Source organism: Vombatus ursinus, unplaced genomic scaffold, assembly GCF_900497805.2.
Source record: "Vombatus ursinus unplaced genomic scaffold, bare-nosed wombat genome assembly UNPS02004423.1, whole genome shotgun sequence".
Classification (NCBI taxonomy): Eukaryota; Metazoa; Chordata; class Mammalia; order Diprotodontia; family Vombatidae; genus Vombatus; species Vombatus ursinus.
The window spans coordinates 357,850-384,587 of NW_020944201.1; positions in this window are offsets into that span (position 1 = coordinate 357,850).

Genomic DNA, 26,738 nt, shown 5'->3' on the forward strand with positions numbered 1-26,738 from the left:
AGATAATTTACCCCATTCTATGTCTCCCTTTCTCCTTCTCCTAGTATAATCCTCTCTCACCCCTTAATTTTATTCTCCAGATATGACCCCTTCATCTTCAACTCACCCTGTGTCCTATATCTATTTATCTATCTGTATCTAAATCTATCTATATCTATCTATCTATCTACATATATATGCATACATATAATTTTTTCCCTCCAACTACCCTAATACTGACAAAGGTCTCATGAGTTACACATATCATCTTTCCATGCAGGAATGTTAACAGTTCAACCTTAATAAGTCTCTTATGATTTCTCTTTACTGTTTACTTCTTCATGCTCCACTTGAGTCTTGTATTGGAAAGTCAAATTTTCTATTCAGCTCTGGTCTTTTCATCAAGAATGCTTGAAAGTCCTCTATTTCACTGAATGACCATTTTTTCCCCTGAAGGATTGTACTCAGTTTTGCTTGAGTAGGTGATTCTTATTTGTAATCCTATCTCCTTTGCCCTCCAGAATATTATATTCCATGCCCTGTGGTCCCTTAATGTAGAAGCTGCTAAATCTTGTGTTATCCTGATTGTGTTTCCACAATACTTGAATTGTTTCTTTATGGCTGCTTGCAATATTTTTTCCTTGACCTGGGAACTCTAGAATTTGGCTACAATATTCCTAGGAATTTTCCTTCGGGGATCTCTTTCAGGAGGAGATTGGTGGATTCTTTCAATTTCTCTTTTGCCCTCTGGCTCTAGAATATCAGGGCAGTTTTCCTTGATTATTCCTCATTCAAATGTACCCCACAGTCCCATGTGTTGCCAAGGTCTGTTGATTGTAGAATCTTCATATCCCTTGTATACTTCCCTTTATCTCCATGCCCAGCTGCCCCTCTGGTGAAGGCCCTTATCACCTCATACCTGGACTGCTGCACTGTCAGGAATGGTGTCCACACGGTCATCACAGATGGCATACAAAGAAGTCCTCACCCCCAAAGGGCCAACAAAGCCAGCCAACGAGCAAAAGCCTGTTTGAATGTCCATGTCCATGTCCAGACCTTTGTATCTCCTGGGTACAACATGGTAGGTGCTGGAAAAAGGATATTGTTTTGCTGTCCCAACCCGATCTCAACAACTCATCTTTAGTCTGTACTTGTAGCTGTATTGGGACGGAAGCATGCTGCAAAAGGGCATCTAGTGGGGCCACCTGTCCTCACCAAGGCCATTCATTAAGGGGTCCAATAACAGTCCATAAATGAGTGGCCCACACTTTCATAGTCCATTATTACAGTTTCAGCACCTACTTCGGCAGCCCATTGTATTGTTCTATGATGCCAGCTCCTTGCGGGTTGTACACTGTGTGGAAGTGAAATACCAGCCTATGCCCTGGTTTTTCATCCAGGACTGTATAGCATAACCAGAAAAGTGAGTTCCTGGTCACTTTCCACCAATTCAGGGCACCCTTATGCAGCCAACAATTGCTCAAGTCTCCTCTTTGTATGGGTTTGATCATCATGCCAGGTGGGAGATCCCACTAACAGTCCAGTAGCTATGCCATCACACGTCGAAACATACAGATACCCCTGTTAAAGTGGGAGTAGCCCAATATAGCCAACTGGCCATCTTGCCAAAGGTTGGAGCCCCCATGTTACAGCGCCATCTGCTTACAGTATGCACTAGGGGTCCTGTTTGGAATGGTCACACAGTCTCATTTAGCCACAACAACTCCTTCATAGGTCAGGGGCAAACCCCATTGCTTAACAACCTCCCACATGGTGTGGGACCCAGCATGTTGCAATCTATGATCCAACCAGTATGCCACATTTGAGGCTGAGGCACCTTCAAGCCATCATATACTCGTGCTAGTACATTGGCCTCATCATTCTCTGGTGAAGCCAGGGGAGCATGTCCAGTTACATGACGCATGGTTACCATCTTTTGCTGTCCTGTGTACCACAAGTCCTGCCATATGTCCATGCCCCACAATGGTCCCTGGCTCACCAACCACTGGGAAGAATACCAGGTGGATAACTACATTGTTAGACCACAAAATACAGCCCAGTTGTCAGTACATATGGTTAAAGGGCCTTTCTCATGGGTCACCATAAGGCACATGGCTCATAACTCAGCCATTACCTGGTTGCCCTTCTCCCACCTCCATCCATATGGTTTCAGTCTCTGGGTAGAAGGGTACAGCCCTCCATTTTGGGAGTTGCCCAGGACTGACTCATCCATCTACCAGGCAGCAGCTCTCTTTATAGAGGTTTTCCAACATAGTCAAACCTTTTTATATTTGTGCCTTAAAAGACACATATATAACAGGCCTTAAAACAGCCTGAAGTTCAGCACTCAGCACACTGGTGGACATTGAGCTTCACTGTTGGAAGTAGGAACCCCACTTAGTCAAAGTTGGGGTCTGTGCTACATCACTTCTCAGTTTTTGAGTCCAATCATGCATGGATCCAGCTATGGGGTAAGTGGTACACACGGTTACCTGTGTCCTTTCTGTGATAGGTTCTGTTGCAAGAAGAGTGTGGTACACAGCACACAACTGCTTTTCACTCAAAGAGTACTGCACTTCTGCTCCCTTTCATAATTATGACCAGAACCCTATTGGTTGTCAGGTTCTCTCCATTTTTTGCCAAAGTCCCCATGTATGTCCCTGTGGGACATCCAATTCACAAGTTTGGGAAGGATCAAAGACACCTAAAGCCTGCACAGCCTTGATGACCACCTTGGCAGTGCTAAAGGCTCAGGAACACTACTCATCCCAGCCCTACTGCCCCCCTTTATGTGTCAGACCATATAGGGGCTTCAGGATCTGAGCCAAGTGAAGAATGAATGACCTCCAATACCCCAATAAACCTAAAAATTCCTGCAATTGATTTACAGTTGTAGGGGTGGGTTAGGCTTGTATCTTATCAAGGCATAACCTTCAGCTTATCCACCAAACAACACCCAAGAATTTGACAGATAAGCCAGGCCATAGGACCTTGTCTTGATTGACTGCCCATCCTTCTTCATGTAGATGAGCCAACAAAGTCAGTTGCCTGGAAGCCATGACACAAAGTGAAGCTACGCAAATAGCCCTGGGGTAACACTTGAAATGTCCATCGGTGCCCTTCCCACAAAAAGGCAAACTGTTCCTGACTTTCTGGGGCAATAGGGATGGAGAAAAAAGCATTTACCAAATCCAAAACATAATGCCAAGTCCCTAGCTACTGGCTAATTGGTCCATGAGGGCTGTTACAGAAGGTATCTCTGCACACAAGGGGATACAACCTTATTCAGTTCCCTATAATCTATAGTCGTACACCACAAGCCATCGGGCTTTCACACTGACCACACTGAGGAGTTATAAGGGCTATGTTTTGGCCAAGTTGTACCAACCTTCTCAAGTTCTAAAATAGTCTCTCCAATTTCCTTATGCCCTCCTGGTAAATGGTACTGCTTAGTATTAGTAACCCAATGAGGGGTCAAAGCAGCAGGGGTGCATGCTTCACGTAACTCCTGGTGACTGCCTTCACCACAGGGATATGCAGGCAAAATCCACCCACAGAAGTCTGCAACCACAACCATAGCAGTGTATGGATACCTAGGATATATTCAGGAATTGGGGAGATATATACCTCATATTCTGTAGGAGGCAGCCTTCCTATTCCCAGTGGAATAGATGCTTTCATAACCTGAATTCAATGTCCCCCGTATCCATCTATCACAGCGGCCTCCCCAGGAAACCACTCAGGATTACAATACGCCAATGAACATTCTGCCCCAGTATCCACCAATGCTAACATGCTTTGTATCTTTTTTAGAATGAATAAATTGCAAATTCAACATAAGGCCTCCACTCTCCACCTTGGCCCATGAGATGGGTGCCTCCAACTTTCCCACAGTCAAAGCAAAGAAGCCAGTCTTTCTCCTGAGCGTCTCCTTCATGAAATCCTGTAATGACACTGTCCTTATCCTTGGTCCTGAACCTTCTCTGGCTGGCACCTCAGAATGCTTTTTCGTCAATGGCCTGAATCTCTGTTCAGGTTTCAACTGTTCCACATTTTTTTTTTTGGCGAGGCAACCAGGGTTAAGTGACTTGCCCAAGGTCACACAGCTAGTTATATGTTAAGTGTCTGAGGCCGAATTTGAATTCAGGTCCTCCTGGCTCCAAGGCCAGAGCTCTATTCACTGTGCCGCCTAGCTGCCCCACAACTGTTCCACATTTCCAAAAGCACTTTATTTATCTGCTTCTCTAACTTTCTTCTGTCTGCTCCAGGCTCTATCAGGTTAGCCCACACCTGATTACTATTAAGACTGACAGGTCCTTTCTGGGATCCTTTCCCTTTCTTTTTCTAGGTGACTACAGTACTGACTCCCTTTTTGCTACACATGTTTTCAGCCTCTCCTAGATCTGCAACAATGTGGATCACCTCACTGAGGGGCTGTCCCACATACGAGACTAGTACAGCAACTAAGGTCCCAGAATGCTGAGAGGGTGCCATCTGTAGCACTACGTATCTCATGCTAAGTGATCTATGTCTCTCATGCAGAATGGGAGAGGAAGAGTGGCCAGGCTGTTGCTAAGTACTCAGTTCACAAGTCACAGATCCAGGGCATACTGAGGACAGAACCTGGGCCTAGAAGGTTGTTCCAAGGTGAGGAGGGGTCAGTGACCCTATGCTGTGCACTGAGAGCAGTTAAGAAGCAGGCAGAGCTTAGACTCCCAGAGCAGTGTGGGGTCTCAGTTCCAGCCCCCAGTCCAGTCTAAAGCCTGCTGGAGCAGCCCTGGTAGGAATGTCAGACCAAAGCAGAGCATGCAGTTGTGTCTCTGAACCAACTGAGTTTTCCAGCATGCTGATAGTGGCTGAATCCAACAGCAATGTTCCAGAAATCCACACAGGGAGAGCCCACCTCAGTGTTGCCCAGACCTAAACCCAGGTCAGGAGCTTGCAGAGCTCAGAATAGGACAGATTATTTTCTTAGAAAACCCTGAAAGTATGCAGGCCCTCATCTTGAGGAGATGTTCCTGACATTCAAAAAAACCTAGCACTCACTACCCCAGGAATGTGGTAGCAAGACCAGTCCAGACATTTCATCTATAATTGCACAGAGCCTGGCCCTAATATGAAGTCCAATATCAGGACTGAAAGAATGAGGAGACCAAAAAATAATCTTAGTATCCTCAAAAGCTGTTATGGTGATAGGGATATTTAAGAAACAAACCTAGAATGAGAGACTGACTCTCAAATAGCTACATGTAAGCCTCAAAGAAAAACAGTTTACACACGAGTTTAACTAGAATTCCTTGAAGACGTGAAACAAGAGTTTAAAAAAGTTTTAAATGTTTTTATAAATGACATGAGAACACTGAAAAGTGAAAAGCAAGTGAGAACAAAGGAAGAAAGAGCGGACCTATTGGTAGTGGGGTGGGACTGGAAAGCCTGGCTTTTTTTTACTCCTTGCTCTTATTTTATTTATTTTTTATTTCTTTTGTCTGAAGTTTGTGTGTGGATGAAGTTACTGTTGTTTCTCATTGGATTAATTGATCATTTTGGAGGTTCCTGTGCAAACTTAAGGGTTTTGACTAAGTAGTCACATGGAATATAGGCCATGTGCCCATTCAGGAAGCCATCTTGGCAGGAAGTTTGATCTATTACATTTGTAAGGTCTCTTTCTAGCTTAAACATTTGGTATTTGGAGGTTATTTCCAGCTCTGACATTCAGTATTTTAAGATACCTTTCAGCTGTGACAGTCTATCATCTTAGGACCATCCCAGGTGGAAATGTGTGTTCTCAGCTCCTTTTACTTCTGACATTTAGCATTCTGAAGGTGTTCTGAAGGTCCTGAGGTCCCTCCAAACTGTGTCAGAAGACTTTCTGTTCTAAACAGAAGAACCCACACATAGATAGTGGGCAGGCTATAACTGAGTGTGCAGGAATACTTTATCTTAGGTGCCCCTAGCCCCCCAAAAACTTCTGATTTTCTATATTCCAATACTCCTTCTAGCTCTAAGATTCTGTTTTCTCAGGTTCCTCTCAGCTCTGACATTCTGTATTCAAATTTTCTTCCATGTCTGGTAGTGTAGGACCAAATGTGAAACCCATGTGTGACATTCTATGTGCAAAGGTCCTTTCTGGCACAGACATTCCATTTTCTAAGTGTCCCGCAGGCCCTGATAGGTTCTGCTTTCCAGGGGCCGTCCACAATTGATTTTCTATGTTCTCAGATTACTGTCATTTCTGATATTCTGTATTCTATTGCCCCCTCCACTTATGACAGTCTCTGTTCTATAGTCCCTATCAGCTCTGACAGCCTGTATTGTAATTTTCTTTCTCTGAGTTTTCTGTCTCTGGCTTTAGTAGTTAGGATGCTATTTGACTCACAGAAGGTGTTTGATAGGACCTCTTCTTGCTGTATTGTTGTAAACAATTTAGATAAAATTGTAGATAGTTGCTATTTAAATGTTTGATAGAATTCATTTGTGAATCCTTCTATTCCTTGGTTTTCCCCTCCTGCATTTGGAAGTTCATTTGTCACTTGTTCCCTTTCTTTTACTCTGATTGGGCTCTTTTAATTCTCTATTTTTTATTCTCTTCATCTGGCGTTTTTATTTTTGTAAATATTTATCCATTGATCAGATCTATTGGCATATACCTGGACAAAATTGTTTCTAATTGTTTCCTCTATTTTATCTTCTTTCATTTATGATTCTGGCATTTGATTTTCCTTTTTAAAACAGAATGAAGTCAGCCAATGATTTGGCTATTTCACTAGGTTTTCTTTTTTTTTAAAGCAGCCTCCCAGTTTCATCATTTCAGCTTTGAATCTGTACTAATTATCAAAATTTCTCATTTTTACAGTTGCTTCCTTCTCAGTACTGCTTTGTGGCCGCATGCCACAAAATGTAATATGTTTGACTGGATTGAAAAATAAATGGAGAAGGGGTACAAGGTATAAGAAGATTGAAAGGTAAGAATAGGATAAGGTTCTAAAGGGATTTCTATGCCAAATGAGATAAACAGGGAGGGAAGACAACATCAAAGAGAAGAGGGAGATCAACAGTGTCAAAGGTTACAGGTCCAGAATGATGAGGACTGAGAAAAGGCCAATCCATCTGGCAATTAAGAGATGATTAGTGCCTTTAGAGGGAGGAGTTTCAGTTGAATGATGAAGTAGGAAGCCAGAATGTAAAGAGTTAAGGAAAGAGTGAGAGGAAAAGAAGTGGAAGCAACTATTGCAGATTACTTTTTCCACAAGTTTAGCTGCAAAAGGCAGGAGAGCTAAGGGATGGATGATCAAATGAGGATCTTTGAAGATGGGGGACCCATGAGCATGATTGTAGTCCATAGGGAAGCAACCAGAGGACAGGGAGTGACTGAATATTAGTGAATGTGTGGAAAATAAAAAGGGCAGTCTGATGAATGAAAAGATGAAATGGGATCTTTTCTGCATGTAGAGGGTTTCGTCTTGGTCAGGAGAAGGGCTGCCTTATTATGTGAGAGTGGAGTGAAGGAAGAGATAGTGTCAGGAGGCTTGTGGTTGATGCAAGATTAGAAGGGGAGAAGAGGGAGTTCTCAGCAAATGACCTCTATGTTATTTGTAAATTCTGGGGTAAGATTCTTAGCTAACAAATATAGGAAGGGGAACTGTGGGAGGTTTCAGGAGAGATGAAAAAGTTTGTAATAACTTTTGTGGTGAGTGGGATCATAAGGTAAATAGAAAGGCATAAAAAGGATTGCCTTGCTGCTCAGGGAGTCCAGGTCAGATTAAGTAACATAAAATTGAGAGGACTCAACCATTATCATTTCTAGATTTTCTCCAGCTCCACTCAGTAGCATGAGTGATGGAGGAAAACCAATGTATTGTGGGAGTGATCCAAGGCAGAGGTTTGGCTGGGCAAGATAAAGAAGGGCTCAAGAAACTTGAGAGAAGAAGATAGTTTAGAGTTCAACTAGTTCGCCAAGGGCTCAAGATGGAGAAAGGAGGAGATTGTAGCTAGTGCAGGGATGATGGTCTGGGAAAGAACTGAGGGGGTGAGGGATTAGGGGTTGTGATGGATTTGGGGATGCAAGGTGGAGGGAGAGGTAGAATGACCATGGATGTGATCAGATGAGGGCATTTTATAGTTCTTGAACGTGGAGATGTCTTATTTGTGGGTGATGGCAAGATCAGGATATGACCTTTGTGTGCAGCTGAGGTGGTGTAGCAGGTCACTTGAAATGAGTAAACTGAAGGAATCCATGAGATTAAGGTGTTGGAGAGAATATCAGCATGTATGTTGAAGCCTCCTAATAAGAAGGCAGGAGTTGGGGAGAAGAGAAAGACTGTGAGCCAGACACTGAGCACATCACGGAAAGAAGGGCAGTGTACTGGAGGCCTGTAGACAACAGCTACCAGATTTTTGATTGAGTGGTAGATATGGATTGAGTGACACTCAGAGGAGAAGCTATTGAGTGATGGTGGAGAAAGAGAGCCTGGAAGTGACAGAGGAAAGCAAGAAGTATTCCAACCTTAATTAATGAGTAGGTTGAATGAGTGAAAATGTAGCCAGTATTTGATGGGGAGGACAGGGATGCTATATTATCAAGAGAGAGACAGGTAGATCTCAGAGTGGGAAAGGGAAAGATCTAAGGTGAAAGCAAATTTGTTACCTGGGAAGCTGGTATTCTAGAAGGCACAATGGTAGGTGAGCAGCTTTAGAGTGGGGCATTGAGCTATCAAGTGGAGGGATGGCCAGTGGGGGAAGGAGAGAATGGACAACTGAGTTTGACTACTCAAGGGTGAGGGCAGAGGAGAAGAATTAGTGAATTGGCCAGGGTATGACCAGGGGCTAGAGTTTGTAATCACTGAGGAATGATTTCAGATTGGTTTTCCTTGTCCCTAGAGATGTAGCCTCAAGGTAATGTTTCCTCAGGCCTTTAAACAGTTCAGACCAAGAGACAAGTCCTGGGAATGGAAGGAATAGTGTTAGTCTCCTTCTCCCAAGTCAGGAGACCAGGCTGGATGCTTGATGGAGCAGCCTTTCTCTTCTTGGTTGGGAAGGAGGAATAATGTCCTTGATGGAATGACATTTTCCCCCCTTTCCTCAAAGGAAGGAGCCTGGCATGTGATGGAATGGCATTTCTCCCTCTCCTCATGGATTCTGACAATGAAGAATCAATTCCTTCTACATCTTGGATATGAGAAATTACTCATTTTTCCCCTACTTACCTGTTTCCCTTCTCATTTTAACTGCATTAGGTTAGTTTATGCAAAAGCTTTTTGATTTTGTATAATTGAAATTGTCCAGTTTATCTTTTGGGATGCAGTCTGTCACTGATGTAGTCATGTACTCGTCTCTTAATTTAATAATTGACTATTAACATAATAGAAAGACATCACTTTTCTCAGCAAGAAGACAAGATTTGGAAGTAGAAAAGTCAGATTGGAATTACAGCCTTACTTCTGATGACGATGATTACAGCTGTAGCCTCATTCTCTGTTGTTATATACGCACATGATTATGTGTGTTTTTTTTGTTTTGTTTTGTTTTTTGCTGGCCCTGGACAGGTCAGTTAAGTGGTGCAGTGGATAGAACACTGGGCTTCAAGCCAGGAAGATCTAGGTTCAAGTCAGATCTTAGAAATTTACTAGCTATAAGATTCTGGGCAAGTCACTTAACCTTTATTTGCCTCACTTCCTCATTTCAAAAATAGAAGCACACTGGAGAAGGAAATAGAAAACTGCTCCTAGATCTTTGCTAAGAAAACCCCATAGATAAAAGTCTACAGCATCACATAAAGTCAGGCATCACTGAGTGACTGAACAACAGCAACAAGCCCTGAGACTCTGGGCAAATATTTACCTAAATGCCAGATTTCACACTGGTGCAGTCTCATTCAAATTATATTTTTTTCATAAATTTCCTTCAAAACAAAGATAAGTCATTTTTTTACATTTATTTACTAAAAATCTTTTGTCTTCTTTGGTTGGGCAACATTAAGGCTTTATCCACCTAACCACAATGGAGGGTAAAACCAGCTGTCACCACTGCTATGAAGGCTTATCAGGTATCAGAAGACTTTTGATATGATGGAGAGGTAAATAGATAATTTTGATGGACTTGATTTAGTCTGAATTCATGTTGACACTGAACACGTTCAGTACACTCTTCATTTCATAAATTCAGGATTTTGTTTAGTTACGTTCTGCCTACTTAATGAGGCAGTAGCTATAACATGGGATAAAATTCAACAAATATGTAAAATAGATAAACTATAGGCTAGTTTGATTTTTTTAAAAAGTAAGAAAGAAATTTTTTTTTGGTTGTTCTTTAGTTGTTTCAGCCATATCTGACTATTTGTGACGCCATTTGGGATTTTCATGGCCAAAGTCATGGAGTGGTTTACCATATACTTGTCCAGCTCAAGGTGACACAACTAGTAAATGTCTGAGGCTAAATTTGAACTCAGGAAAGTGAGTCTTTCCGATTTCAGGTCCTGCATTCTATACATGGTGCCACCTAACTTATTGTCAAATGAAATTACCAGTATTAGAAATGAAAAGGGTGAATTTACCACCAGTGAAGATGAAATCCAAGCAATGATTAAGAGCTATTTTAACAAGCTGTATGAAAACAAATCTGACAATCTATGTGAAATGCATGAATATTTACAAAGACATATTAAATGAAGAGAAAGAATACTTAAATTATCAGATCTTAGAGAAAGAAATTGAATAAGCCATCAATGAGCAGCCCAAGAAAAAATCCCCAGGGCAAGATGGATTCACACATGAATTCTACCTGACATTTTTAAAAAACAATTAATTCCAATACTATATAAACTATTTGGGAATATAGGTAAAGGAAAAATTTTGCCAGATTCCTTTTATGACACATACATGGTGCTTTTATTTAAACCAGGAAGAGCCAAAACAGATAAAGAAAACTATAGATCAATTTTCCTAATGAATATTGATACAAAAATTTTTTTAAATAATGTTCATAAGAAAATTACAGCAATATATCATCAGGATCATACACTATGTCCAGGTGGTGTTTATACGAGGAGTATAGGGCTGGTTCAATATCGGGAAAAGCATCAGCATAAGTAACCATATCAATAACAAAATCAACAGAAATCATATGATTATCTCAAGAGATACAGAAAAAGCTTTTGACAAAATGCAGTACACATTCCTAGGAAAAACACTAAAGAGCATAGGAATAAATGGAGCTTTTCTTAAAATGATATGTAGTACCTCTCAAAAATCAACAGTAAGCATTACCTGTAATGGAGATAAGCTGGAAGCCTTCCCAATAAGATCATGGGTGAAACAAGAGTGCCCATTATCACTGCTATTATTCAACATTGTACTACAAATGTTTGCTATAGCAATAGGAACAGAAGAAATGCAAGGAATTAGAAGAGGCAACAAGAAAACAAATCTGTCACTCTTTACAGATTTATATCATTGTATACTTAGAAAATACTAGAGAATCAACTAAAAGATTTAGTTCAAATAATTGACAAATTTAGCAAAGTTGCAGAATACAAAATACATAAATTATCAATATTTCTGTATACTAACAAAAAATCTAGCAGCAAGACATACAAAGAGAAATTTCATTTAAATTAGACAATATAAGATACTTGGGAGTCGACCTGCCAAGACAAACCCAGGAATGATATAAACCTAATTACAGAACACTTTTCACAGAAATAAAGTCAGACCTAAACAATTGTGAAAATACCACTTGTGCATGTGTGGGCCAAATTAATATAATATATTATATTATATATATAAATTAATATAATATATAATATAATTAATGTAATAAAGATGACAATTTTACCTAAATTAATTTACTTATTCATTTACCAATTAAACTACCAAAAATTATTTTATAAAGCTAGAGAAATAATAACAAAATTCAACATAAAGAACAAGAGGTAAAGAGTATCAAGTGAATTAATTTCAAAAATGTGAAGGAAGGTGGCCTAGCTGTACAAAATCTTAAACTGTATATTAAAGCTGTAATCATTAAAACTATCTGGTATGGGCTAAGAAATACAGTGGTGAATCAATGAAACAGATCAAGAACACAAGACATAGTAATTAATGCCCATAATTATCTAGTGTTTAATATACCCAAAGACCTAAAATTTTTGGACAAGAACTCAATATTTGACAAAAACTGCTGGGAAAACTGAAAAATAGTATGGCAGAAAGTAAGTATAGACCAACATCTTACACCATATATGAAGAAAAGGTCAAAATGGGTAGATCATTTTTAGATATAAAGGGTGATGCTACAAGCAAATAAGAAGGCAAAAAAATAGTTTACTTGTCAGATCTATGTAGAAGGTAAGAATTTATGACCAAATGAGACACATACTGCTACCAGATTAAAAATGGATAATTTTTTATGTCAAATTAAAAAAGAGTTTGCAGAAACAAAACCAATGCAACCAAAATTTGAAGGAAAGCACAAAGCTTCCCAGTTTTATACAATTTATACATTGTATCTCTGAAAAAGGCCTCATTTCTCAAATATATACAGAACCTAGTCAAATTTCTTAGAATACATGTCATTCCCCAATTGTTGGTGATATTAATGCTTATTTCTCCCTTACATTAATGGTCAATTATTGAATTAAAACCATTATTTTTTCAGGAACCTGTAAGTCCACAGTCTCTGAAAGACATTGCTGAAAATGAGACTGGAAGCCCATTGTGCCCTACTCAGGTTTGGCTGGGGATAAATTCTTTGATTAGATTGCCTAAGGTTGGATAATTTAGAAAACATCCCCCAGCCCTTCATTAGAATGATTCCACCTCTCATTCTCTCATTAATTGTTAACCAGTCAGTTGATTGCCACCTTTTGGAACACTCACTCTTCCAAGGGCATATAAGCTGTCAACCTCCCTCTATGATAGTCCTTGGCATTTGAGAGTATCACTGACATTTTGCATTAATTAAACACTAGCATTATTAATGAAATGACTACCCAGAAAATTTATCTCTTCAATTTTTTTTAATCATCACAGTGGTAAAAGGATATGAACAGGCAGTTTTCAGATGAAGAAATCAAAGCATTCTATAGCCATATGAAAAAATGCTCTAAATCACTATTGATTAGAGAAAGGCAAACTAAAACAAGTCTGAAGTACTACCTCACACCTATGAGACTGGCCAATATGACAAAAAGGGAAAATGATAAATGTTGGAAGGCATGCAGGAAAATTGGGTCATTAATGCATTGTTGGTGGAGTTGGGAACTATTCCAACCATTCTGGAGAACACTTTGGAACTATGCCCAAAGGGCTATCACACTGCAATACCCTTTGATCCAGCAATACCATTACGAGGTGTGTATACCAAAGAGATGAATTAAGGGGAAATGACCTGCTTACACTAAAATATTTAAAGTAGATCTTTCTGTGGTGGCTAAGAACTGGAAATCGAATGAGATGCCCATCAGTTGGGGAATGGCTGATGAAGCTGTGGAATATGATTATGATGAAATACTATTATGTGAGAAGAAATGATAAGCAGGTGGATTTCAGAAAAACTGGACTTACATGAACTGATGCAAGTTAAAGTGAGCAGATCCAGAACACCATACACGGTAGCAGCAATACTATATGATGATCATATGTGAATGACTTAGCTATTCTCAGCAATACAGTGATCCAAGACAATTTCAAAGGATACATGATGAAATCTTCTATCCATATCCAGAGAAAGAACTGATGGAGTCTGAATATAGAATGAAGATTACTATTTTAATTTTATTATTTTTTGTGCTTAATTTTGTTTGGATCTGTGTCTTCTTTCATAATATGACTAACAGTAATATATTTTGCATGATTGGACATGTATAACCTCTATCAATTGCTTGACATCTCAAGGAAGGTGGAAGTGAGGGAAGGAGAAAACTTGCAACTTAAAATTTTTTTCAATGAATGATAAAAATTGTCTTCACACTTAATTGGGAAAAAGTAAAATATTATTTTTAATAGTGCTCTAAATAACTATTAAGTAGAGACATGCAAATGAGAAAAAATACGCTGAAATACCACCTCACAATGACTAGATTGGGTATATGATAGGAAAGGAAAATGCCAAATGTGGGAGGGGATGTAGAAAAATAGGAATGCTAAGGCACTTTTGGTGGAGTAGAGCACTAATCTAATCATCCTGGAGAGCACTTTGGAAACTATGCCTAAAGGGCTATCAAACTGTGCATAACCTTTGACCCAACAATACCACTATTAGATCTGTAACCCCAGATGTGCAGGCCTGCCCTAGACACTGGCTTCCATCCTGTGTCTCATCTGTATTCTAGGCCTTTACAAGTAAGTGAGGAGGGCAGGAGAGCCACTGATGCCCTGGAGATCTTTGCCCCTTCTGTTAGGGAAGCAGCATCTTTAAGGGGGGACTAGGGGAAAGAGGGGTGGTGCTGCTCAGCCTTGAGGGCTTCAGAAGGGGACAGTAGAGTGAAAGGGAACTGTGTCTCTCACACCTGTGGGAAGGTTGGAGCTCTGACCACTGTCTCCCTAACCTGTCCTTCAGGAGAAGGGGTGTGAGAGTGTGTGTCTGTGTGTGTGTGTGTCTGTGTGTGTGTGTATGTTTATGTGTGTGTGTATTCCATGCCTGGCCAGTGGCTATGGAAGGGTAGGGTGATTTCAGACTGCATTAATACAAACATATGATAGAGTCTGGGATAGGCACTAGGGGGCCAGTCTGGGAGTCAGGAAGACCTGGGTCAAAGTTCTACAAACTAGAGTGGGAAGGGACCTCAAAAGACAACTAATCCAACCTTCTCATTTTACAGAGGAAAAAACTGAACCCCTGAGTGGTGATGGGAGTTGTCTGAGGTCACACAGCTAGGAAGTGTCCACAGCTATTAAGGGAGGATGAGAACCCAGTGTTTCCCAGTTGATCAGTGCTCTTAGACTCTAATCTCACTAGTGTACCCTCATCTCTCTAGATGTTCTAAGACCAGAAGGATAAGGGAGAAGTTTCTTTTTTAAATGCCAAAAGAAAAGTCATTTCCAAAACTTATCCAGTGTCACCTCATGAACATTCAGCAGCTACTTACTGGCCTGAATTGAATTCTTTGGCAGAATTCCTCTCAACATCCTACTCTCTCTCTCTACTGAGAGAAATCCTTATCCCAGTTTGAACTTTTGCCTAAATGAGTTATCGTGGATTTACACAAAGCTTAGGTTAGATATCAACAGATATAAAAACATCACTTCAACACCAAAGACATTGGAAAGCTCTGCCAGATACCCTCTCAGTAAATCACCTAATCTTTAATACTCACATATGCATCAGAGGGACCCTATGGGGACATGGTAGCAGAACCACTGGCAGGTAGGTGACCCATTGGATAGCGTGCTGGGCCAGGAGTTAGGAAGACTCATCTTCCTGAGCTCAAATCAGATACTTATTAGCTGTGTCACCATGGGCAAGTCACTGAACCCTGTTTGCCTCAGTTAGTCATCTGCCAAATGAGCTGGAGAAGGACGTGGCAAATCACTGCAGTTATCTTTGCCAAGAAAATCTCGACTCATGAAGTCAGTCGCTACTGAAAAAAGATCTAACCCCAGTAAGACGCACCCAGACCAACACTGGTCATCTGTCATCACCACAGACAACAATGTATCCTGTATCATCTTCAAAGCAAAAAAGACAGATACTCTGAAAAACCTGGGTCCAGGGAGATCACTTCCCAGAAAACCTCATTCTTCTTACAGCTGCTTTGCTATGTTAACAGAATAATGAAAGGCATGGCCCAAAATGCTATTTCGTTTCCTTTTCCGAAGATGAAAACCATTGGCAGTGAATTGTTAAAGGGCTGCTGTCACATTCACCAAAGTAATTTAAAATTTCAATCCCAAGTCCTGTGTGATAGGAATAATGTCTACCAGTATTTCTCCACAATGTGGGTTTGATCCATTCCTCTTCCTTTCCTACTAAAACAGTGATTGATTTTCCCCAAAAGGTGACAAAGCTATTTCTGGAGCCCCAAAGTAAATTTTATGCTTCTCTAATTAACTCACTCTCCTACTCACAACCATGGCTCTTCAGAAAATTTTTATCCCTCCCTTGGTTCCCTTGCACACCCACCCCCTCAGCTGAGAACCTTGCCTCATATCTCCTTCTCCCCTCCTCATTTCTCTCACATCACTCAGATGCCTTCTGCCACTGTCTCTTCCTCCACCCCTGTCTCAGACATAGAGATGTGCTTCCTCTTTGTTAAGCCTGCACAAGTGATCCCTTCCAGCCCATTTCCTCTGCAGACTACTCCCTTTATCATCTCCATTCTCTCACTTCAAAATCTCCATGTGTACTGGCTGTTTCCCCATGCCTACAAATATGTCTATGTCTCTCCCATCCTTAAAAAATCTCTCCCTGGATCCATTCAATTATCATCCTGTATATCACCTCCCTTTTGTGACTAAACTCCTTGAAAAGGTCATTTGTAATAGTTACTCATGTTTGCTTTCTTCTCTCTTCTTAACTCTCTGCAGTTACCTTCTGCCCTCATCATTCAACTGAAACTTCCTTCACTAATGTTGCTAACCATCTCTGACTTCTCTGGCTTTCTTCAAGTCTCAGCTAAAATCCCACCTTCTACCCATCTCGACCCCCATTATATCCCCATTCCAATATGACTGCAACTCAGCTCTCAAAATCATCTTCTTAAAGAATAAGTCTTACCATATACTCTCCCTCCCACCCCTGATTTTCTAGGAGATCAAATCCAGTGACTCCCTTTCAACTCAGGATTCAGTATGAAATCTTCTCTGGCATTCAAAGTCTTTCATAAACTACTCATCCTCAACTTTCCAGTGTCCCTACAAGTCACACACTCCCTCTGTGCCTCTCCTCACTCCTATGATGTACTCTTTCCCCACACCTGGAATATTCGTTCTCCTCTCCTCTGCCACCTGACTTCCCTGGTTTTCTTCAAGTGTCAGCTAAAATCCCACCATCTATAGGAAGCTTTTCTGTTTCCTGCAAATTTCTAGCACCTTCCTCTTGGTGATTATTTCCAGTATTTCCTGTATATGGCTTGTTTCTTCAAAGAAGTTTGACTGTTGACTCCCCCATTAGTCTGTGGACTCCTTGAGAGAGCAGGGACTGTGAAAGTTCTTCGTATTTCCAGCGTAGCACAGTGCCTGGAACATAATAAGCAGTTTAAAAAATGTCCATTGACTAAAAGGAACCTGATCAGCCTGTTTTCCCTGGTGAAGCTTCCTGGTCCTCCAAAGCCATAAAAAACTCCCTCCAATGGACAGTCAGGACCTCTCCAACTTGTTGAATTTTTGAAGGCCATTCAAGTCCTCAAACTCTTCCCTCACATGCTACTCTGACAAACAGATGTGCTTATATGGAGACAAGAGGTTCTGTATCCAGAGAAGCTGTGTCATTACATTGTTGAATTTCTATGCTGTGTTAACTCAAAGTAAATCTGCCACTCTTAACTGTCCAATGACGTCCCACTAACTCATTTCATCCCAACACTGGCCCTGCATTAAGAGATAGCTGGGGCTCAAGACTACTCTGAGAGCCTGGCACAAGAGAGATGCTCAGAGACTTCTGGATTCACCGACACTGTCCAAAGGAAGCCTCCTCCTGACTGTAGGCCTGAAGCACCAAAACTTTTCTTGTTTGTTAGTCAGAGAGAAGAAAAATCACAGTAGCAATTACATACATCAAAGAGTTGGGAGAATTGGGAACACTATTCTAGGCTCAGAAAATCTGAGGAAGATCAGAGTAGATGATCAACAAAATCTGAGTTAGGCAATTCCTTGTTTTTTAGATTTTAAGTCAAATTGTTTTAGAACATAAATTATGTGTTGAGAACCTACTGAATGTTGAGGATAATGTTAGGCTGTTCAGAGGAGTGGTGTGGGGACAAGAATGAGGAAGGGTGGAGATTAGGGCTAACAACCCCCCTGGGGCAAGTTCCAGATCTAGATGTTCTGTTTTCCTTCCTAATACACTTCATTCCCTTTGAATCACACTTTCAATAAATTAGACACATCTTTTGGATAATAACATTGAATTCATAAACGTGGATTTGTGGGGTTCAGAAAGTAAAAATGAGAATTGGCACTGCAGGTGTGTACTACAGCATTTAGTACCATTCTTTACACATAGTAAGTGCTTAACAAATGCTTTTTCATTCATTCTTTGATGGCTGGCAGTACAGATCTCTTCTTGACTAGATGATTGGTTTGGGGCTGTTAAGTAATCAATAGTCTCTACTAAATTTTCTCTGGAAAAAAATCTAAAGGCAATGTTAAAAACATCATGAAAATGTAAATGATGAGAACTTGAGAAGATGGAGTTGCCATAGCAACCCTCTGCATGATTATTTTGTAGATTGTAAGAAGAATGCCTAATAATTGTCATTCAGGATGTGCTCTGATTGCTTGAGGAGGTCTGTTAACTCTTTTGGACAATGGGGGCAATTGCCTTTCAAAGCCTATTGGGGGAGAGGTGGGGAGCAGCATGTTTCAGACAACTCAATACATCACCACCACCTTGTCCAATCTCTCCCCAGAAACAAAGATGGAGACAAATCCATGTCCTTAACCCCAGAGACTTCAAAACAACAGGCTCTCCCAATCCACCAGACCTTCATCAAGCCCAGTCCCCATAAACATCTTGGAGGGGAGAAATCATTGGAAAGACTGAGCCCGCCTTCCTCATCACTACCAGCAGCAAGTGCTGACCAATTGTCACCAATACACACAAAAACACACAAGAGTCCTTGGAGTGGCAGCATTTTCCAGAACAGCCAGCCTGCTTCCAGCCCATCTCTCACAGCCATCAGTTGGGGAAGCACCTCCTGCAGAGAAGAGACCAGCAAATTCTAATAACCTACTGAGCAGTAGCCACTCACAAGGCAGGAAAGGCAGACTATCTGAAGAAATAAAGTAACCTGAGGGAAGGACAGGAGGCAGTCCAGACTTAAATTTAATTTGGTATTCTTTTTTTTAAGGAAATTGAGGTTAAGTGACTTGCTCAGGGTCACACAGCTAGTAAATGTCAAGTGTTTGGTCTGAGACCAGATTTGAACTCAGGTCCTTCTGACTTCAGGGCCAGTGCTCTATCCACTGTGCCACCTGGCTGCCCCATTAATTTGGGATTCTAAGAATCAGTCTGGGGTGGGTGATTCTGACATCAAGTCCAAATCTTTCTTTCTGCAAGATTCACTCTTTACTCTGATCCCTGAACTCTGCCTAATTCATTTGACAAGAGCCTGCCTTATATACACCCGAAGAAAATACAGGTGATTATTCTAGAGAATACTCAGGCCAGACATACCTCATCCATCACCTCAAGCCCTGAATACTACAATAGCTGCTGGTTGGTGTGCTGGCCAGAAGTCTACGCCCACTGCAGTCCATCCTCCACTCTGCTGCCAAAGTGATCTTCCTAACACACAGGTCTGACCATATGAACTCCCTCTACTCAAGCTATTCCACTGGCTCCTTATCACTTCAAGGATCAAATATAAAATCTTCTGTTTGGCATTCATCACAACTTGCCCCCATCACTGCATTTTTCCTGCATCCTACACTTTCCCTCCAGATGGTCTGAGATCTAGTGATAACATCCTCCTTGCTGGTCTTTGCACAAGACAATCCATCTCCCAATTGGCCATTTTCATGGGCTATCCCTCATGCCTGCATTGCTCTCCCTCCTCATCTCTGTCTCCTGGTTTCCCTGACTTTACTTAGGTCTCCCATATAATGCCACCTCTACAAGAAACCTTTCATAAACTTCATTAGCTCTAGTCTTTGTTCTCCTGCTTATTTCTAATTTATCCTATATATGCTTTGTTTGTACTTCAGCTGCTTGTATATTGCCTCCCTATTTGACCGTGAGGTCTTTGAGAAAAGGGATTGTCTTTTGCATTTCTTTTTCTTCCTACATGCCTGGCACTTAGGAGGTACTTTATGAATGTTTATTGACTGAATAACTGAGACATCATAGTTTTCTTCATCTTCAGACGGCATGAATTTTAGCCTCTTTACTATCATTTCCATCCTATTGTGGATACTCTCCAGTTTATGAATGTCTCTCTTATTATACAATCCCATGTCTTCCTCCATCCTACAGTGGTATGATGATATGTAACTTGTATACTTAGAGAATCCTAAAGATTGAACTAAATCTGAGTTGAAATAATCAACAACTTTAGCAGAGTTGCACAATATAAACTAAACCCATACAAATGAACAACATTTCTACATATAACCAACAAAGTCCAGCTGCAAGAGCTAAAAAGAAAAATTTCGTTTTAAATAATTGTAGATAATATAAAATACTCAGGAGTCTGCCTGCCAAGAAAAACTCAGGAACTATACAAACACAAAATACTTTTCACAAAAATAGTCAGATTTCAAAAATTGGAAAAATTTTAGTTTCTCATGGATATGCTGAGCCAACATAATGAAAATGACAATTCTATGTAAATTAATTTACTTATTGAGTGACATACAATCAAACTATCAAAAATATTTTATAGAGCTAGAAAAATCATAACATTTATCCAGGAGAACAAAAGGTCAAAAATATCAAGGGGATTAATGGAAAAAATGAGAAGTTAGATGGACTAACCCTACCAGATCTCAAACTGTATTATAAAGCAGTAATCATCAAAACTATGTGGTAAATAACATAGTGGATCACTGAAACGGATTAAGTACACAAGACACAGTACTAAATGACCATAGTAATCTAGTGTTTGAAAAACCCAAAGACCTCAGTTTCTGGGACAAGAACTCACTATTGGACAAAAAATTATGGGAAAACTAGAAAACAGTATGGCAGAAATGAGACATAGAACAACATCTTACACTGTATACCAAAAGAAGGTAAAATGGATACATGATTTAAACATACAGGGTGATACCATAAGTAAATTAGGAGAGCATGGAATAGTTTACCTGTCAGATCAATGGAAAAGAGAAGATTTTAGAGTCAAACAAGAGATAAAAAGCATTACAAAATGTAAAATGGGTCATTTTGATTCTATTACATGAAAAACTTCTTGCATAAACAAAACCAATGCAACCATGATTAGAAGGAAAGCAAAAAGATAGGGAACACCTTGATAGCAAATATCTCTGATAAAGGCCTCATTTCTCAAATATATAGATAACTGAGTCAAATTTATAAGAACGGAAGTCATTCCCCAATGCATATGAATGGTCAAAGGATATGAACAGGCAGTTTTGAGATGAAGAATTCAAAGTTATCTATAGTCATATTGGTTCTAATTCTTCCTTAGAGAAAGGCAAAATAAAACATCTCTGAGTTACCACCTCACACCTATTAGATTGGTCAATATGATAGAAAATGAAAATGATAAATGTTGGAGGGGGTGTGGGAAAATTGGGACTCTAATGCAATCCTGGTGGAATTGTGAATTGTTCCAACCATTCTGGAGAGAAATTTTAACTGTGCCCAGAGGGCAAACCATGCATATTCTTTGATCGAGCATTACCAGTAGAAGAGCTGCATCCCAGAGAGATAAAAAAAATAGAAAAGGACCTAATTGTACAAAAATACTTACAGTAACAATTTTTGTGGTGTCAAAGAATTAGAAATGGAGACAATGCCTATCAATTGGGGGAAGGCTGAACTAGCTGGAATGTACGAATGTAATGGAATACTATTGTGCTATAGGAAATGTCAAGCAGGCAGATTTCATAAGAATCTGGAAAGATTTACACGAACTGATTTAAAGTAAAGTAAGAAGACCAAGAGAATATGGTACACAGTAATAGCAACTTTGTAGGATGATCAGCTATGAACAACAGCTCTTCTCAACAACACAATGGTCTAAGACAATTGCAAAGGAATCATGAGGAAAAATGTATTCATATCCAGAGAAAGATCTGACAAGGTCTGAATACACACTGAAGCATACAATTTTCACTTTATTGTTTTTGTGCTTTTTTTTATGTGTTTCTTCTTAAACAACATGACTAATATGGAAAAATGTTTTACATTATTGCACATACTGTCTTAGGAAGATGGAAAAGGAGGGAGAAAAAATTTGGAATTCAATATTTTTGAAAATTTATGTTAAAATTTGTCTTTATGTGTAATTAGATCAAATAAAATATTAATATTTATTTTCATTAATTTATTTTTAGTTTTCAAAAATCACTTCCATAACCTTTTGAGTTTTAAGTTTTTCTCACCCTCCCTCCCCACCTCCCTTCCCAAGACAGTGTGCAATCTGATATAGGCTCTACACATACATTCCTATTAAACATATTTTCACATTAGTCATGCTGTAAGGAAGAATTAGAACGAATAGGAGGAACCACAAGAAAGAGGAAACAAACCAACACAGAAGAAAAATAAAAGAGCAAATAGTATGCTTCAATCTGCATTCAAACTTCATAGTTCTTTCTCTGGATGTGGATAGCATTTTCTGTCATGAGATTTTTGGAGATGTCTTAGATTCTTGCAATTTTGAAAAGGGCTAAGTCTATCAAAGTCAGTCAACCCACAATATGGCTGTTACTATGTCCTTTTACTATTGGGGTTTGAGTGAGGCCTGGGAACACAAGTGGTAGTCTCAACTGGGGACTTGGATTTGATTTGTCACTTTCATGGGGGTCAGGTGGACAAGTAGACATCTGAATAGAGACCTGACACTTCATTGTAGATCCCTCTATGAGGGTGATATCCATGGCAGACACTACCCCTGCCTTGGGAGTCTGGCAGCTCCTAGGATTTTGAAAGAGGGGAAGAGGCTGTGATTGGATTTGCTTTTCAAAATTCAAATTCTTGTCATTACTATGGAGACTGCTGCTGATTCCTCCAAGACCACACTTCAGGAGCTAGACACCCATGAAGATCACCAATCAGATGCTGGGGTTGCACTGAGTTCTCTGAGGAACAAAATTAACTGTGAGAGAAGCAATGGGACCAGCATCTCCTGAGAGGGATCCTGGAAGAGATGACACAAGTTCCCTTAGGCAATGGCCTTTGGGATGCAGCCCCTCATGAAGAGGAAGCTGGTTGTGATGTCTGACCTCAAAAACCTTCTTAAAGAAAGAACCCCAAGGAGCAGCTAGGTGTTGCAGTAGATAGAGCAGGAGCCCTGGAGTCAGGAGGACCTGAGTTCAAATCTGGCCTCAGATACTTGACATTTACTAGCTATGTGACCCTGGGCAAGTCACTTAACTCCATTGCCTAGCCAATAAAAGAAGAAAAAATAAACTCAAGAAAGAGCCCCAGACTAGTCATTAAGACCTGAAGTTGTAAGTCTGACTCTTCAAAAAGTTACTTCTTGTCTTTGTGCCTCAGTTTCTTCATTTAAAAAATGGGTTATTTATTAATTTACTTATTCAGTGTCATACCAAACTACCAAAAATTATTTTATAGAACTAGAAAAAATAAGAAGAAAATTCATCTGGAAGAACAAAAGGTCCAGAATATCGAGGGAACTAATGACAAGAAATGCTAGGGAAGGTGGCCTAGCCATACCAGATCTTCAATTGTATTATAAAATGGCAATCATCAAAACTACTTGGTACTGGCTAAGAAATTGGTTAGGATACACAAGAATAGGATTAGGTACACAAGATACACTAGTCAATGACAGCTAGGTGGCCCAGTGGATAGATCTCCAGCTTTGGAGTCAGAAGACCTGAGTTCAAATTCTTCCACACAGAGGTGATAGCTGTGTGACCCTGGGGAAGTCACTTAACTTCACTGTGCCTCAGATTTCTTATCTGCAAAGTGAGACAGTAACTGGATTCACTGGTCTGTAAGGTCCCTTCCAGCTCTAAAATCTATGACCCTTTCATCATCTAATCATATAAATTCACCCTCTCTGTGTTCAAACACAGAGGTGGATGGGGACTACATTAATTTTGTTGGGAAGGGAAGAAGGGTTCTAGTGTCCCTAAATTCATTTACATGACCCAAAATATTCCAATCCAAATCTAGGTTTATTCTGGAGTCATCCAGTCTGTTTGGGCATGATCATTCAGTATTTATATTCTGGTTTAGATATACTAAAGTTTGTACTAAGGGAAGATTCTTTGAAGGAGCCTACCCAGCAATGCTGCCCACAGAGCTGCTTTTGTGTGAACCAGGGCTGGGTAGTCCAATTGAGAGTCTCTGGGAAGAGAAAACTGCCTGGGCTGACAGAGAGAAGCAGCAGGGAGCAGCCTTGGTGAAGGGCTTGAAATCTGGAGAGGAGCTGGGGCTGGGCAAGTTAATCCCTGGGAGTGGCAGCCCAGGCTGGTGGAACATTTGGGGAGGGGAGAAAGGCTGGGAGGGCAATGAGGAGCTTCAGCTGCCAGGGCTGCAGTCTTAGAATTTTGGAATCCTCAAATCACAAACACATGAGAATTTTTAAAACCAGTATCTCTGATAAGGGCCTTATTTCTAAAATATATAGAGAACTAAGTAAAATTTATAAGAATACAAGTCATTGTCCAGTTGATAAATTAGCAAAGGATGTGAACAGACAGTTTTCAGATGAAGAAATTAAAGCAATCTATAGTCATATAAAAATGCTCTAAATCACTATTGATTAGAGAAATACAAGTCAAAACAACTCTGAGGTACCACATCACACCTATTAGATTGGCCAAAATGACAAAATAGGAAAATGATAAATGTTGGAGAAGATGTGGGAAAATTGGAACATTAAGGCATTGTTGGTGGAGTTATGATCTGATCCAACCATTTTGGAGAGCCATTTAGAACTATGCACAAAGGGCTATAAAGATGTCCATACCCTTTAACCCAGCAATAACACTTCTAGGCTCTTCCATCTCTAATATTATGGAGGCTCCTCTCAGCTTGGACATTCTCTGCTAAAGGCCCTTTTCAATCAGACATTCCCTGTTCTGTGGTTAGAAAAAAAAAGCCACAATCTGGATTTCTCTTTTTTTAATAGACACCTGTATTGTCAGGGCTCTGAGAAACTCATTCACCTCAACTCTCACATAAAAGAGGGAAGAAAAAGCTTTTACCATAGAGAGGAAGAAGGGAGAGATGAGAGAGAATGAATGAATCTTACTGTCATCAGATTTGGCTTATGGAGAAAATAACATACATAGTCAATTAGTTATGGAAATCTGTCTTACCCTACAGGTATATAGTGGGGAAGGGGACAAGAGAGGGGAGGATGATACAAGGAAAGGCAAATTAGGGGAAGGGGTAATCAGAAGCAAACACTTTTGAGGAGGGACAGGGTCAAAAGAGAGAATAGAATAAATGGGGGTGGGATAGGATGAAGGGAAATATAGTTAGTTTTTCACAATATGGCTATTATAGAAGTGTTTTGCATGACTACGCATGTATAACCTTTATCAAGTTGTTTGCCTACTGAATGAGTGTGGGAGGGCAGGGAGGAAGGGAGAGAATTTGGAATCCATAGGTTTAAAAACAAATGTTAAAAATTATTTTTACTCTCAACTGGGAAATAAGATATACAGGCAATGGGGTATAGAAATCTATTCTGCCTTACAGAAAATAGAAGGGGAAGGGGATAAGAGAAGTGGGGGTGATCAGGGGAAAGCGTATTCAGAATGCAAGTCACCTTGGGGTGGGAGGAGGGAAGAGATGGGGAGGAAATTTGGAACTCAAAGTCCTGTGAAAGTGAATGTTGAAAATTAAAATTAATAAATTAATTTTAAAAACTGCTGTATCCAAAGTTTCCAACATAAATCCCAATTAGTCTCAAGTCCTAAAAGAATTGCAGGTAGAGTTCAAAAAGAATTTTAAACATCAGAGAGATAGAGCAAAAATTGAGAAAAAATGACAGTGATGCAAGAAGATCAGGAAAAAACAGTCAAGAGCTTGGTAAAGGAGGGACACAAAAAAATTATGAAGAAAATCCTACCCTAAAAAAGGAAAAAAGTCAAATGGTAAAAGAGGCACAAAACTCCACTCAAGAGAACAACTCCTTAAGAAGTAGAGTTGGTCACATTGAAAAAGATGTATAAAAATTTCCTGAAGAAAACAATTCCTTAAAAAGTGGATTGCAATGATGCAAGACAATTCCAAAAGACACATGGTAGAAAATGCTATCAAACTCCAGAGAAAGAACTGATAGACTCAGAATGCAGATTGAAGCATATTATTTTCACTTTTTTTGTTTTTTTCAATTTTCCCATTTTGTTTTGTTTCTTCTTTCACAAAATGATTAATGTGTAAATATGTTTTACATGTTTGCACAAATATGACCCATTCAGATTCCTTGTTATCTTCAGGAGGTAAAAAGGAAGGGAAGGAGGAAGATAAATTTGGAATCCAAAATCTTATAAAAAATGAATATTTAAAATTGTCATTACATGTAATTTGAAACACTAAAATATTACTTAAAAAATAAAAATGTAGAATTGGCCAAATGGAAAAACAAATACAAAAGCTCAATGAAGAAAATGATTTCTTAAAAGTTAGAGTTGGGTAATTGGAAATGAATGCCTCCATAAGATGTTAAAAAACAATGAAACAAAATCCAAAGAATGAAAAAATAGGAGAAAAGGTGAAATATCTTATTGGAAAAACAACTAACCTCAAAAATAAGCCAAAGAGAGAATTTAAGAATTATTGGACAGCCTGACAGCCGTGATATAAATATTGTGGGGCCATAAACAGGATATCACATGATTTAGCAGCTTCTATATTAAAGGAACAAAGGGCTTGGAATATGATATTCTGGAGGGCAAAGGAGTGAGGATTACAACCAAGAATCACCTACCCAGCAA